The sequence below is a fragment of the Nerophis lumbriciformis genome, linkage group LG10, assembly GCF_033978685.3.
Source record: "Nerophis lumbriciformis linkage group LG10, RoL_Nlum_v2.1, whole genome shotgun sequence".
Taxonomy (NCBI): domain Eukaryota; kingdom Metazoa; phylum Chordata; class Actinopteri; order Syngnathiformes; family Syngnathidae; genus Nerophis; species Nerophis lumbriciformis.
In genome coordinates, this window is record NC_084557.2 from 44,002,387 (window position 1) to 44,019,034 (window position 16,648).

Below are 16,648 nucleotides of genomic sequence, written 5' to 3' on the forward strand. Positions count from 1 at the left end.
CATGTCTTGGGCACTAATACACCCCCATACCATCACAGATGCTGGCTTTTCAACGTTGCGCCTATAACAATCCGGATGATTCTTTTCCTCTTTGGTCTGGAGGACATGACGTCCACAGTTTCCAAAAACAATTTGAAATGTGGACTCGTCAGACCACAGAACACTTTTCCACTTTGTATCAGTCCATCTTAGATGAGCTCAGGCCCAGCGAAGCCGACGGCATTTCTGGGTGTTGTTGATAAACGGTTTTCGCCTTGCATAGGAGAGTTTTAACTTGCACTTACAGATGTAGCGACCAACTGTAGTTACTGACAGTGGGTTTTTGAAGTGTTACTGAGCCCATGTGGTGATATCATTTACACACTGATGTCACTTATTGATGCAGTACAGACTGAGGGATCGGAAATCACGGGCTTAGCTGCTTACGTGCAGTGATTTCTCCAGATTCTCTGAACCCTTTGATGATATTACTAAGCATAATGTTGCAATACATTTAGTTTAAAAGAAAGAAATGCAAAGGAAAGTGCTTTACAAGGTTAAAAACAATACCCGGATGACCCAGAGCCCACATTATCACATACAGTATACAAATACCAAACACACTTTTATGAACAACTTTATGAACAAATGAATGCATTACTGAGTACAGAGGAGATATGCGAGTAAACACTATCACAGAAGCCATCTGCAACAGGACGTCATCAGACCATGGCCACCAGGACGCTGACACAAAGCGCAGATATCCCCTGAGGCAGATGGCTCCCTCTGAGGAACGTTAGAAAGTAAAAATAATAATATATAAAAAATAAAAAAAATAGTAATAACCATGCGTAGAGATAAAGGATACAATAGAAGTAAGACATATAAAGATTTGAAAAAATAAACATAATTAAAGCTGCAAGCAGCGATGGACGGGACCAACTTTGAGGGCTCATAAAATCCAAACCGGGGCGGTAATAAAAATGATTTCATCAACTTTTAATCAAAAGGGTTCAATCTCTCTCCTGTGCTAATTTGAAGCCAACAAAACAAACACACTCAGAGCAGATAATGTTTGAAAAAAGGTGACTGTTTTTACACAACTTTTGTTTTGAAGGGGGAATTGCAAACTTCCTGTTGATTTTTGCTGGAGTTTGTCAGTGTATGAAATCTAGGTCTAAGTGAGACCTACATAGAGGTTTTTGTTCCATGTCTCTACGACATTCTTACTGGGAGTTAGAGGCAGTTCTGTCTGTGTTTTCTTCCTAGGGGGCGCTAGAGCGCAATTTTGTGTTTTGGGGTTTGGTTTTTTGATTAAATCACAATTTTTGCCAGTCCTGATGTGTGTGTCCAATTTGGTGAGTTTTGAAGCATGTTAAGGGGGTCAAATTACAGCTCAAAGAGGCGGCGGTATAATAATAAAGAATAATAATAAAACGCTAGAAATACAATAGGGTCCTCTGTCCCAAAAGGACTCGGTCCCTAATAATAAACTACAACAGGCAATTCCTGAATGAATTGCATATAAATGCTCCAATGCTGAAGTTGAACTGAAATGCTGACAGAATGTAGTATGAATGTAAAAATAGTTTGAATGTTGGAATGGTTTGAATGATGAAGAGTTTGAATTTCCAGGAAAACCGAAATTTGGTTTGGAACTTGGGAAAGTGTTATTTTTAAATGTCCAGGATGAGTGGAATGTGTTGATGTTGGAATGGTTGGAATAGGTTGAAAAATGTGGGAATTGTGCAACTTGGAAAAATGTTACATTTATTTCAATGTGAAATTCCTGGACATTTGGGAATTTGGGGAAAAGCGGGATTTTTTTGAAAATGCATGATTGAGCTGAATTGGTTGGTGTTGGAAATGTTTAAATCGGGCAAGAAATGTTGAAGAAGTAAATGGTATTAGGGGATTTCGGGAAAAGTGGGATTTTTTTAGAAAATGCTAAAAAATGTGAATGTTGTGAATGAGTTGGTGTTGGTGGAGAAATGGTATTACGGAGTTCCTGGAATTTCTGGGAATGCTGGGATGCTGTGAATGGTTGGTGTTGGTGGAGAAATGGTATAACGGAATTCCTGGAATTTTCTGAATTGGTTGGTGTTCGAAATGTTGAAATCGGGCAAGAAATGTTGAATTAGTAAATTGTATTAGTGAATTTCGGGAAAAGTGGGAATTTTTTTGAAAATGCAAAAATATGTGAATGTTGTGAATGAGTTGGTGTTGGTGGAGAAGTTGTATTATGGAATTCCTGGAATTTCTGGAAATGCTGGGATGCTGGGAATGGTTAGTGTTGGTGGAGAAAAGGTATTATGGAATTCCTGCAATTTCCTGAATTGGTTGGTGTTGGAAATAATTAAATCAGGTGAGAAATGTTGAATTAGTAATTGTATTGTATTGAATATTGAATTTCGGGAAAAGTGGGAATTTTTGGGAAAATGCTAAACAATGTGAATGTTGTGAATGAGTTGGTGTTGGTGGAGAAATGGAAAATGCTAAAAAATGTGAATGTTGTGAATGAGTTGGTGTTGGTGGAGAAATGGTATTACGGAATTCCTGGAATTTCTGGGAATGCTGGGATGCTGGGAATGGTTAATGTTGGTGGAGAAATGGTATTACGGAATTCCTGGAATTTCCTGAATTGGTTGGTGTTGGAAATGTTTAAATCGGGCGAACAATGTTGAATTAGTAAATTGTATTAGGGAATTTCGGGAAAAGTGGACATTTTTTGGAAAATGCTAAAAAATGTGAATGTTGTGAATGAGTTGGTGTTGTTGAAGAAATGGTATTATGGAATTCCTTGGAATTTCTGGGAATGCTGGGATGCTGGGAATGGTTGGTGTTGGTGGAGAAATGGTATTACGGAATTCCTGGAATTTCCTGAATTGGTTGGTGTTGGAAATGTTTAAATCGGGCGAGAAATGTTAAATTAGTAAAATGTATTAGGGAATTTCAGGAAAAGTGGGAATTTTTTGGAAAATGCTAAAAAATGTGAATGTTGTGAATGAGTTGGTGAAGAAATGGTATTACGGATTTCCTGAAATTTCTGGGAATGCTGGGATGCTGGGAATGGCTGGTGTTGGTGGAGAAATGGTATTACGGAATTCCTGGAATTTCCTGAAATGGTTGGTGTTGGAAATAATTAAATCCGGCGAGAAATGTTGAATTAGTAATTGTATTAGGGAATTTCGAGAAAAGTGGGAACTTTTTGGAAAATGCTAAAAAATGTTGGTTGGTGTTGGTGGAGAAATGGTATTACGGAATTCCTGGAATTTCTGGGAATGCTGGGATGCTGGGAATGGTTGGTGTTGGTGGAGAAATGGTATTACGGAATTCCTGGAATTTCCTGAATTGGTTGGTGTTGGAAATGTTTAAATCGGGCGAGAAATGTTAAATTAGTAAAATGTATTGGGGAATTTCGGGAAAAGTGGGAATTTTTTGGAAAATGCTAAAAAATGTGAATATTGTGAATGAGTTGGTGTTGGTGCAGAAATGGTATTACAGAATTCCTGGACTTTCCTGAATTGGTTGGTGTTGGAAATGTTTAAATCAGGCGAGAAATGTTGAACTAGTAAATTGTATTAGGGAATTTCGGGAAAAGTTGGAATTTTTTGGAAAATGCTAAAAAATGTGAATGTTGTGAATGAGTTGGTGTTGGTGGAGAAATTGTATTACGGAGTTCCTGGAATTTCTGGGAATGCTGGGATGCTGGGAATGGTTGGTGTTGGTGGAGAAATGGTATTACGGAATTCCTGGAATTTCGGGAAAATTGGGTATTTTTTCAGTCAAAAAAAAACAACAACGTTGTTTTCTGTCCTGACTAAGAAGAATGATTTGACGTTGGAACGATTGAAGTAGGTTGAAAATTGTGGAGGGAGTAGTCGCCAGAAAAAAGGGTGAAAATAGGGCTTTGGAAAACCAGGAATTCTGGAAAGTCCTGGAATTTTTTTGAACTTGGAAAACTGGTTTGAATTGGTTGAAGACTGTGGAAATGGCGTAAGTTTGAAAAATGGCCAATTCATTTTGAATGGGGAAAAAGGTCCTGGAATTCTGCGAAATCTGGGAATTTTTGGCAATTTGTCAAGGGAAAGCCCGCGATTACCGGATAGGCTGAACATTTTGAAGTTGGAACGGTTTGAATCGGATGAAAAATGCGATGAACAATGTGGAAGGTAGAGAGCGACAACATCTGGAGAAGAAGAAGAAGTAGTAGTTGAAGTTGAAGAAGAAATAGATTAATTTTGGTGTAGAAAAACCCTATGTGTGAATGGAGCATTCACATAATAAATGATCAAACTTCTCAGTTATTCTCAGGCAAATAAAGGCACAGAATGTTAGGGGCAAAAGTAGCCAACACACCTATAGAACACATTCAAGTCAACCCCAATTTTGAAAAGACCCAATAATAAAAGAGGAAATCATACCCATTCGGTATCTTTTGCCACAATAATTGTAGCTACAGAGCGTGAACGTGAGATGTCGGCCACTTAGTCTGAGTGGCTGGAAGCACTCATCAAAAAGAGTGCAATGAAGCACTTTGACATTAACTAAAGCTGTCGGCATTCTGCACTGCACATGCTCACAAACTTCATCACCACAAGTGCACACTAAGCCAAACTGTGGCACGTGTACCACTAGTGGTACGCGGGCTTCATCGAGTGGTACGCCAAATAATCACTTAATCAAAACACAGTGTTTTATTTTACTATAAATTAGAGATGTCCGATAATGGCTTTTTTGCCGATATCCAAAATTGTCCAACTCTTAATTACCGATACCGAAATCAAGCGATACCGATATATACAGTCGTGGAATGAACACATTATTATGCCTAATTTTGTTGTGATGCCCTGCTGAATGCATTAAACAATGTAACAACGTTTTCCAAAATAAATCAACTCAAGTTATGGAAAAAAATGCCAATATGGCACTACCATATTTGTTATTTTTTTTAAACATGCCTCAAAACAGCAGCTTGGAATTCGGCACATGCTCTCCCTGAGAGAGCATGAGGAGGTTGAGGGTGGTTGAGGTAGGGGATAGCAGGGGTTGTGCATTGTAGCGCCCCGGAAGAGTTAGTGCTGCGAGGGGTTCTGGGTATTTGTTCTGTTGTGTTTATGTTGTGTTACGGTGCGGATGTTCTCCCGAAATGTGTTTGTCATTGTTGTTTGGTGTGGGTTCACAGTGTGTCGCATATTTGTAACAGTGTTAAAGTTGTTTATACGGCCACCCTCAGTGTGACCTGTATGGCTGTTGACCAAGTATGCCATGCATTCACTTGTGTGTGTGACTGGGACGGCAAAGGCATAGCGCTATGTACTACTCCTTACGTCCGGCGTTTTAAAAAGTCATGATTGTTACTTTTTGAAACCGATACCGATAATTTTGGAATCGATACCGATAATTTCCGATATTACATTTTAAAGCATTTATCGGCCGATAATATCGGACTGCCGATTTTACTAATTTAACATTTCTCGCCCGATTTAAACATTTCCAACACCAACCAATTCAGGAAATTCCAGGAATTCTGTAATACCATTTTTCCACCAACACCAACCATTCCCAGCATCCCAGCATTCCCAGAAATTCCAAGGAATTCCGTACTACCATTTCTCCAACAACACCAACTCATTCACAACATTCACATTTTTTTAGCATTTTCCAAAAAGTTCCCACTTTTCCCGAAATTCTCTAATACAATTTACTAATTCAACATTTTTCGCCCGATTTAAACATTTCCAACACCAACGAATTCAGGAAATTCCAGGAATTCCGTAATACCATTTCTCCACCAACACCAACCATTCCCAGCATCCCAGCATTCCCAGAAATTCCAGGAATTCCGTAATACCATTTCTCCACCAACACCAACTCATTCACAACATTCAAATCTTTTAGCATTTTCCAAAAGGTTCCCACGTTTTCCGAAGTTCTCTAATACAATTTACTAATTCAACATTTCTTGCCCGATTTAAACATTTCCAACACCAACCAATTCAGAAAATTCCAGGAATTCCGTAATACCATTTCTCCACCAACACCAACCATTCCCAGCATTCCAGGATTCCCAACAATTCCAGGAACTCCGTAATACCATTTCTCCACCAACACCAACTCATTCACAACATTCACATCTTTTAGCATTTTCCAAAAAATTCCCACTTTTCCCGAAATTCCCGAATACAATTTACTAATTCAACATTTCTTGCCCGATTTAAACATTTCCAACACCAACCAATTCAGAAAATTCCAGGAATTCCGTAATACCATTTCTCCACCAACACCAACCATTCACAGCATCCCAGCATTCCCAGAAATTCCAGGAACTCCGTAATACCATTTCTCCACCAACACCAACTCATTCACAACATTCATATTTTTTAGCATTTTCCAAAAAATGTCCACTTTTCCCGAAATTCCCTAATACAATTTACTAATTCAACATTTTTCGCCCAATTTAAACATTTCCAACACCAACCAATTCAGAAAATTCCAGGAATTCAGTAATGCCATTTCTCCACCAACACCAACCCTTCCCAGCATCTCAGCATTCCCAGAAATTCCAGGAATTCCATATTACCATTTCTCCACCAACACCAACTCATTCACGACATTCACATTTTTTAGCATTTTAAAAAAAAATCCCACTTTTCCCGAAATTCCCTAATACATTTACTTCTTCAACATTTCTTGCCCGATTTAAACATTTCCAACACCAACCAATTCAGCTCAATCATGCATTTTCAAAAAAATCCCGCTTTTCCCCAAATTCCCAAATGTCCAGGAATTTCACATTGAAATAAATGTAACATTTTTCCAAGTTGCACAATATCGGACTGCCGATATTATCGACATATCTACTATAAATGTGACTGTTCTGTGTGTAAAGTTCTGGCGGCCAAAAATATTACCGACCATAGGGCGCACCGGATTATAAAGTGCAATAAAGGGGTCATACTAGGATTTTTTTTCTAAATGTAAAGTACTTCCTTGTGGTCTACATAATGGTGTCATATTGCAGTAAACACGTATCTCTTATGTGTGACTGCCATCTACTGGTCACACTTATCCTTACACCATGTACCAAATAAAATTGCTTCTCGGTTGGTAAGCACAACCAGAATGATTCCGTACATTAGGCACACCGGGTTATAAGGTGCACGAATATCTCCAGAGTACCAATAGCATGATCACACAATACAATGTTATACTAAAGCATGAAAGTATATAAAAAATATATGCACTCTCCACAGTTCTCAGTCGGAAAAGGGTGGACTGCACCCCTCGGGTCGGGAGTGAAGTCTTGCGTGGAGGAGTTCAAGTATCTCGGGGTCTTGTTCACGAGTGACGGAAGAATAGAACGCAAGATTGACAGATGGATTGGTGCGGCATCGGCAGTGATGCAGTCACTGCACCGGTCTGTTGTGGCGAAGGAGCTGAGCCAGAAGGCGAAACTCTCGATTTACAGGCCAGTCGACGTCCCTACCCTCACCTATGGTCACGAGCTTTGGGTAATGACCGAAAGGACAAGGTCGCGAATACAAGCGGCAGAAATGAGTTTCCTCCGCAGGATGTCTGGGATCACCCTCAGAGATAAGGTGAGGAGCACGGTCATCCGAGAGAGACTCAGAATAGAGCCGTTGCTCCTTCACGACAAGAGGAGCCAGTTGAGATGGCTCGGGCATCTACTATGGATGCCTCCTGGACGCCTCCCTGGTGAGGAGTTTCGGGCATGTCCAGCCGGGAGGAGACCTAGAACACATTGGAGGGCTTATGTCTCACAGCTGGTCTGGGAATGCCTCGGTATCCCCCCTGTAGAACTTGAGGAGGTGGCCGGGGACAGGGAAGTCTGGGCATCTCTGCCTAGACCGCTTCCCCCGCCACCCGGAACTCGGATAGACAGCGGACAATGGATATATGGACGGTGGGAGGAGAGAGAAATAAACTCTGATTGCACTGGATCAACCTTTGACTGCAGCTACCTCAGTCCATACAGGCGGTGCCTTATGCAGACCTTTGTTTAATCAATCAATCAATCAAAGTTTATTCATACAGCCCTTTAATCACAAGTGTCTCAAAGGGCTGCACAAGCCACATCGACATCCTCCGATCTCACATCAAGGCAAGAAAAAACTCAACCGTATGGGATACAATGAGAGACCTTGGAGGGGACCGCAGATCTGGGGCGACTGGTGCAATGGACGTCGAGTGAATCTAGTTACTAGTGTTAGAGTTCAGTCCATAGTGGATCTAACATAATAGTGTTGGAGTCCAGTCCATAGTGGGGCCAGCAGGGGATCATCTTGAGTGGAGACAGGTTAGCAGCGCAGAGACGTCCCCAATTGATTCACAGATGAGTGGTCCACCTCGGGTCCCGAATTTGAACAGCTAACGCCTTATCTGTGGTCACCTAATAACCTCCCCACGCAGGAGAGGGCGGCAGAGGAGAAAAGAAAAGATACGGCAGATCATCTGGTCTAAAAGGGGGGTCTATTTAAAGGCTATCCATCCATCCATCCATCCATCCATCCATCCATCCATCCATCCATTTTCTACCGCTTATTCCCTTCGGGGTCGCGGGGGGCGCTGGAGCCTAGCTCAGCTACAATCGGGAGGAGGGCGGGGTACACCCTGGACAAGTCGCCACCTCATCGCAGGGCCAACACTGATAGACAGACAACATTCACACTCACATTCACACACTAGGGCCTATTTAGTGTTGCCAATCAACTTATCCCCAGGTGCATGTCTTTGGAGGTGGGAGGAAGCCGGAGTACCCGGGAGAACATGCAAACTCCACACAGAAAAGATCCCGAGCCTGGGATTGAACCCCAGACTACTCAGCAACTTCGTATTGTGAGGCAGTATTTAAAGGCTAGAGTATACAAATTAGTTTTAAGATGGGACGTCAATGCTTCTATAGGTAGCATCTCTAACTGTTACCAGGAGGGCATTCCAGAGTACTGGAGCCCCAAAAGAAAACGCTCTATAGCCCGCAGACTGTTTTTGGGCTCTGGGAATTACTAATAAGCCGGAGTTGAACAGGAGGAAACAATAAAGGAGAACTCAGGTTTCAAATGTGAATAACAAACATACAACATTCCACAAGCCAACAACACATAAACAATACTGTTATGGTCATGAGCTTTGGGTTATGACCGAAAGAACAAGATCACGGGTACAAGCTGCCGAAATGAGTTTCCTCCGCCGGGTGACGGGGCTCTCCCTTAGAGACAGGGTGAGAAGCTCTGCCATCCGGGAGGAGCTCAAAGTAAAGCCACTGCTCCTCCACATGGAGAGGAGCCAGATGAGGTGGTTCGGGCATCTGGACATGATTCCACCCGACCGGTAGGAGGCAACGGGGAAGACTATGTCTCCCGGCTGGCCTGGGAACGCCTCTGAATACCCCGGGAGGAGTTGGATGAAGTGGCTGAGGTAAGGGAAGTCTGGGCCGCAGATAAGCGGAAGAAAATGGATGAATGGATTATGGACTTTTTAATAAAACCATGTATTGTATTAACTAGCGAGCTTGATTTCAGTTGGATTTAAATCAGTCTTTCCATCAGGAGGAAACAAAAGATCGTGACAACACGCGGTTGGGTCCTGCCAAGGCACATTGTTCTGACAGACTCCCAGGATTTTAACGGAAGCTTGGAGGCTTTGTTGTCTTTCTTTAAAAGAGCAAATCAGTCAGGCATCATATCATTGAATCAAAGTAACGTCTCCATGGGCCCTCGCTGGCGCCGGAGCAGTCTGAATGTTTCATAGCCTATTTGTTTACACGCTAACATGTTAAGTGAGGGCTGGAATTGTGCAAAGCTCTCCACTGTAAGGTCATTCAGAGGAATATAGCTCTGCCTTCCTTTCCAATCCATTCCCAGGCGTCTAATTTGTGTCTTTTGTTCTTCTTCTCACGCTCTTAAATGAATAATAGCCTAAGCAGGCTTATTGTGCTATTTGCTGTGACAAGCTGGGAATCACGTAGCAGTGATAGTCAATAAAGGCTCTTTTTTTCTGCCTGCTCCTACACTCTGTTTGCCCACAACAGTGTTTTGTTGACGTTCTCCTCAATCATCAGAAAGGAGCCACATACAGTATATAGTGCATGCCCACTAGTCCACCCACACTCGCCCCCCCTTGACTCAGCCTGCATTTGACTGAGAGTGACATTCAAGCATTTTGCTCCGCAGGGAGACTCATTAAAGAATGCTTAACACTGTCATCCAAATGGCCACTAGGTGTTAATGAGAGCTGGTGGAGGACATGTTGTGTGTCTGCACACTGTGGCCCCGTCAGACGAACCAAGCATCACAACACAAAGCACCACAAAAAGCGTGGACATTTCTTTTTTTAATTGGTTCCACTTCTGCATGTATTACAAATCCCGTCTCCATATGAGTTAGGAAATTGTGTTAGATGTAAATATGAACAAAATACAATGAGTTGTAAATCCTTTTCAACCCATATTCAATTGAATGCACTACAAAGACAAGATATTTGATGTTCAAACTGATAAACTTTTTTTTTTTTAGCAAATAATTATCTCAGAATTTCATGGCTGCAACACGTGTCAAAGTAGTTGGGAAAGGGCATGTTCACCACTGTGTTACATGGCCTTTCCTTTTAACAACACTCAGTAAACTGAGGAGACACATTTTTTAAGCTTCTCAGGTGGAATTATTTCCCATTCTTGCTTGATGTACAGCTTAAGTTGTTCAACAGTCCGGGGGTCTCCGTTGTGGTATTTTAGGCTTCATAATGCGCCACACATTTTCAATGGGGGACAGGTCTGGACTACAGGCAGGCCAGTCTAGTACTATGAAGTCACGTTGATGTAACACGTGGCTTGGCATTGTTTTTCTGTAATAAGCAGGGGCGTCCATGGTAACGTTGCTTGGATGGCAACATATGTTGCTCCAAAACCTGTATGTACCTTTCAGCATTAATGGCGCCTTCACAGATGTGTAAGTTACCCATGTCTTGGGCACTAATACACCACCATACCATCACAATGCTGGCTTTCCAGCGAAGCCAACAGCGTTTCTGGGTGTTGTTGATGAATGTTTTTCGCCTTGCATAGGAGAGTTTTAACTTGCACTTACAGATGTAGCGACCAACTGGAGTGACTGACAGTGGGTTTCTGAAGTGTTCCAGAGCCCATGTGGTGATATCCTTTACACACTGATGCCGCTTGTTGATGCAGTACACCCTGAGGGATCGAAGGTCACGGGCTTAGCTGCTTACGTGCAGTGATTTATCCAGATTCTCTGAACCCTTTCATGATATTACGGAGTGTAGATGGTGAAATCCCTAAATTGCAATAGCTGGTTGTGAAAGGTTTTTCTTAAACTGTTCAACAATTTGCTCACACATTAGTTGACAAAGTGGTGACCCTCGCCCCATCCTTGTTTGTGAATGACTGAGCATTTCATGGAATCTACTTTTATACCCAATTATGGCACCCACCTGTTCCCAATTTGCCTGTTCACCTGTGGGATGTTCCAAATAAGTGTTTGATGAGCATTCCTCAACTTTATCAGTATTTATTGCCACCTTTCCCAACTTTTTTGTCACGTGTTGCTGGCATCAAATTCTAAAGTTAATGATTATTTGCAAAAAAAAAAAAAAAATGTTATCAGTTTGAACATCAAATATGTTGTCTTTGTAGCATATTCAACTGAATATGGGTTGAAAAGGATTTGCAAATCATTGTATTCCGTTTATATTTACATCTAACACAATTTCCCAACCCATATGGAAACAGGGTTTGTACAATGTCTGGACTGCTGGTTGCTTATTAGATGTGCAGCGTTTCCTACATTGAATTTATTACAAACCCCAAAAATAATGAAGTTGGCACGTTGTGTAAATGGTAAATAAAAGCAGAACACAATGATTTGCAAATCGTTTTCAACTTATATTCAATTGAATAGACTGCAAAGACAAAATATTGAATGTTCGAACTGAGAAACAATTTTTTTTTTTTTGCAAATAATCATGAACTTAGAATTAAACGGCAGCAACACATTGCAAAAAAGTTGGCACAGGGGCAAATGTTGGCAAAAAACCAAAGGCATTTTGTTTTGTTTGTTTTGTTTGTCATTAACTGATGTTTGTCCCTTTTGTGATACATTTAATCACTGCACGTAAGCAGCTAAGCCCTTGACCTTCGATCCCTCAGGCTGTACTGCATCAACAAGCGACATCAGTGTGTAAAGGATATCACCACATGGGCTCAGGAGCACTTCAGAAACCCACTGTCAGTAACTACAGTTGGTCACTACATCTGTAAGTGCAAGTTAAAACTCTCCTATGCAAGGCGAAAACCGTTCATCAACAACACCCAGAAACGCCGTCGACTTCGCTGGGCCTGAGCTCATCTAAGATGGACTGATACAAAGTGGAAAAGTGTTCTGTGGTCTGACGAGTCCACATTTCAAATTGTTTTTGTAAACTGTGGACGTTGTGTCCTCCGGACCAAAGAGAAAAAGAACCATCCGGATTGTTATAAGTGCAAAGTTGAAAAGCCAGCATCTGTGATGGTATGGGGGTGTATTAGTGCCCAAAACATGGGTAACTTACACATCTGTGAAGGCACCATTAATGCTGAAAGGTACATACAGGTTTTGGAGCAACATATGTTGCCATCCAAGCAACGTTACCATGGACGCCCCTGCTTATTTCATCAAGACACTGTCAAGCCAGGTGTTATATCAACATGGCTTCATAGTAAAAGAGCGCGGGTACTAGACTGGCCTGCCTGTAGTCCAGACCTGTCTCTCATTGAAAATTTGTGGCGCATTATGAAGCCTGAAATAGCACAACGGAGACCCCCGGACTGTTGAACAACTTAAGCTGTACATCAAGCAAGAATGGGAAATAATTCTACCTGAGAAGATTAAAAAATGTGTCTCCTCAGTTCCCAAACGTTTACTGAGTGTTGTTAAAAGGAAAGGCCATGTAACACAGTGGTGAACATGCCCTTTCCCAACTACTTTGGCACGTGTTGCAGCCATGAAATTCCAAGTTAATTACTATTTGCAAAAAAATAAAAATAAAGTTTATGAGTTTGAACATCAAATATGTTGTCTTTGTAGCATAATCAACTGATTATGGGTTGAAAAGGATTTGCAAATCATTGTATTCCGTTTATATTTACATCTAACGCAATTTCCCAACTCATATGGAAACGGGGTTTGTATATATATATATATATATATATATATATATATATATATATATATATATATATATATATATAAACACGCGCACACACACAATATCAAAATATTTGCCCAGGTTTGATCTTGACTTACAAATTATCTTAATATTTTTTCTGACTACCTGTATGTTAGACCACTTTGCTTACAGTACCGAAAATAAAACAAAGCAACGTAAAACAAGCAAATTAAAATGCCAACAAAACAAGAACATTTTAAACACAAATTTGTCCAGTTTTACGTATTATGGCAGGTTTTTCTGTTTTTGATTTTTTATGGTTTATGGCATGGGTGTCAAACTCTGGCCCGTAATTTCACTTGGCCTTTGAGGCGTAATCAAATTAACACTAGAGCTGGCCCGCCGATTATATACAGCGGCGGTGCCGCGGTAACACCACATTCACCGCTAATTCTCATAGTTGCCAACCTTCCCGGGAGACTCCCAAATTTCAGTGCCCCTCCCGAAAATTGTCACGTCTGCTTTTTATCCAGTCAACCGAGTGCTGGCCCAGTCACATAATATGTGCTGCTTCTGCACACACACACAAGTGAATTAGTGCTGCAAAGGTTTCTGGGTATTTGTTCTGTTGTGTTTATGTTGTGTTACTGTGCGGATTTTCTCCCAACATGTGTTTTGTCATTCTTGTTTGGTGTGGATTCACAGTGTGGCATATATTTCTAATAGTGTTAAAGTTGTTTATACGGCCACCCTATATCGTTGTTGATCAAGTATGCGTGGCATTCACTTGTTTTTGCGTACAGAAGCCGCACATATCTTATGACTGGGCCGACACGTTGTTAGAGCGAACGTGACGACAGCTCGTAGAGGACATTAAAGGCAGTGCCTTTAAGGCACGCCCCCAAGACTGTGGTCCGGGTGGACTACGAGATATAATGACTAATGAACACCTTCGTTGGATAATGAAGGTTGCCTCAGCTCAAAGCCTGAATGAACTAGCATCCAAGAAAAGATGGCAGGTATCTGGCTTGGGCACATCAGATTAGATCAGTGTGTTGCAAACTGAGCAGTTTAAAGTCCTGAATGGTTGGTTTATTCATTGTTATTTTATTTTCAAATGTATTAGCCTGTGGAAAAAGTTTACCTCAGAAGGCTGCAAATAGAAAAGAGGCATTCAATGTTTATTTAAATTGTATTTGATATGCCATTGATATTTTTTAATTATTATTATTATTATTTGAAACTCGATTTTGCATGTCACTATAAAGTTATATAAGCCTTGCTTGTTCAATATTCAATGCAAAACTTGTTTGGGTCCCTACTAAAAGGTTAATTTGTTCAACCTTGGCCCACGGCTTTGTTCAGTTTTAAATTGTGGCCCACTCTGTATTTGAGTTTGACACCCGTGGTTTATGGCATTCGTTTCTTTTGAACATGCATGCAATTACAATATGATTGGATCTGAACAAGCCTCAAATGATCTCCCACGATGGTGATGATGTATCTGCACCACCACCAGTTGTCACTCATATAGCATCAACTGTGAGCCCAGCTGACCAGGTACCACTTCTAGTTCTGTCATGGTTCTGTCTCGCCGAGCACGGGGCCACATTAAAGGTCCACTGCCACTAAAAATAAGAAGACTGCTCCTGCAAGACAAGCGTTGAGGTACTTTTCCTGTCAGTCCGCCACTACGGCCATACGATTTATGGACACGCGTCCTGTCCTGCTCTTAAACCCCTGAACTATGTCCATAACGCTGCGTGCAGATTCATTCATGTCATGCACAAATCACTGCATGTTACGTATCGCAGGAACAATGAGAGTGAAAATATTTACCGCCAATGTCGTCGCTATCTATCAGGCACTTTACCGGACGCTATGCGATAACGTTTTATTGATTCGTCAAATAAACACAGAGCCAACTGTGGGGAGAACCGGCTGCCTCCTGGTAAATGAATGAATATTATGAGAATATTTTCAAAGCTGACTCATGGAACAAAACGCCTCCACATGAACACACTTGTATCTGTCCCTAAAAGCTCTTTGCAAATATTTGACAAACAAGTTCCAGTTACATCACCTTCAAGCGTTTGTTTCTCTTTGTTTTTTGTTTTTTTCCTCTTTTGGAACACCCCCGCAATGAAAAATAAATAAATAAACCTGGACCTGAAAAACTGCACTGCAAATAAAATGATTGCACCTAATGAATGATAATACATTGGCTCATCAGCATTAAATAACTATATATACTAAATATAGGTTGTGTCGGAGGCAGATATTTACATATATCCGAATTTAAGTGTTACTCCTTTTTATTTCATAATCATATTACAAAACAGCTAGTGTTTTTCTTCCAAATGTGGTCTTTTGGTTGTCTGCAAAACTGTGTGCTTAACCTTGAAGTGAGGAATGTTAGAGAGAGAGATAATAAGCATTTGTTTTGGCTAGAGAGAAATGACTGCCAGGGGGGGGGGGGAGGAGAGACGTAAGAGGAGAGGGGGTTTTGGTCAAGGGGGCAGACCATCTTAGCGAAGCAATTGAATGTTCTATGCTGGACTGGTCTCAATGTATATCTGCAAAGCTTTGCAAATATATTACAAAATACCTATTCTGTCTCTGGTGGTTTTTCAACTCAGCTTTAAGTGTCGTAAAGAGCTTGGGAGCGACTTGTGACTTGAATTCCCTGGGAGGAACAACTGGTCCAAAACGCAACAATTGTGAGAATACTACTTTTAACTACTGCAACACATGACAAAATCTTCTTTGACAGGATTTCATGCATATAATCAATTTGGGCTTATGACTAGCGGAGCTAATTTATCTTCATATTAACAAGAGAATGCGCTACTGAAAGCAATAATATAACATCTAATATGTGTTATACATTATATTTTCACTGAACCTTGCAGATGATGGATCACCTGGAGTCACTTAGATTGTCAATTAGTTAGTCAGGCAGTAAAGGTTTGCATGCACTAAAACAAAGCTGATGTACTAAAAGTGTGGAAAGTGGATTGTGTCTGTTAAGTGAGCAGAATAAGGCATTCAATCCGTTTTACGTCAGTCTTCATTAATATGCAAAATGTAGTGTAATCGTCAAAGCGGCCGCATATACTGTATATACTGTAATATTGTACATGGTCATTGGTATATATTGTATATATGTTATGGACATAATATAATATATCTGTATATATATTATTCTGTACACATGTTATGTATATATTCGTATATATGTTAGATTTGTTATCGCTATATTAGTCTATTTATACCTGCATTGTCCTTTCCATCCTTACACTTCCCATCATTGTAACTGAGCTACTGTGTTGAACACTTTCCCCTGTGGATCATTAAAGTTTGTCTAAGTCTAAGTCTAAGTCTAATACCGGAAAGAGAAGAGGTAAATATAATTATTTAGCACATGCAATGTGATTCATTTAACACTCATCACCGTTTTGTGGGCACCATTTTGTGTTTTATTTAT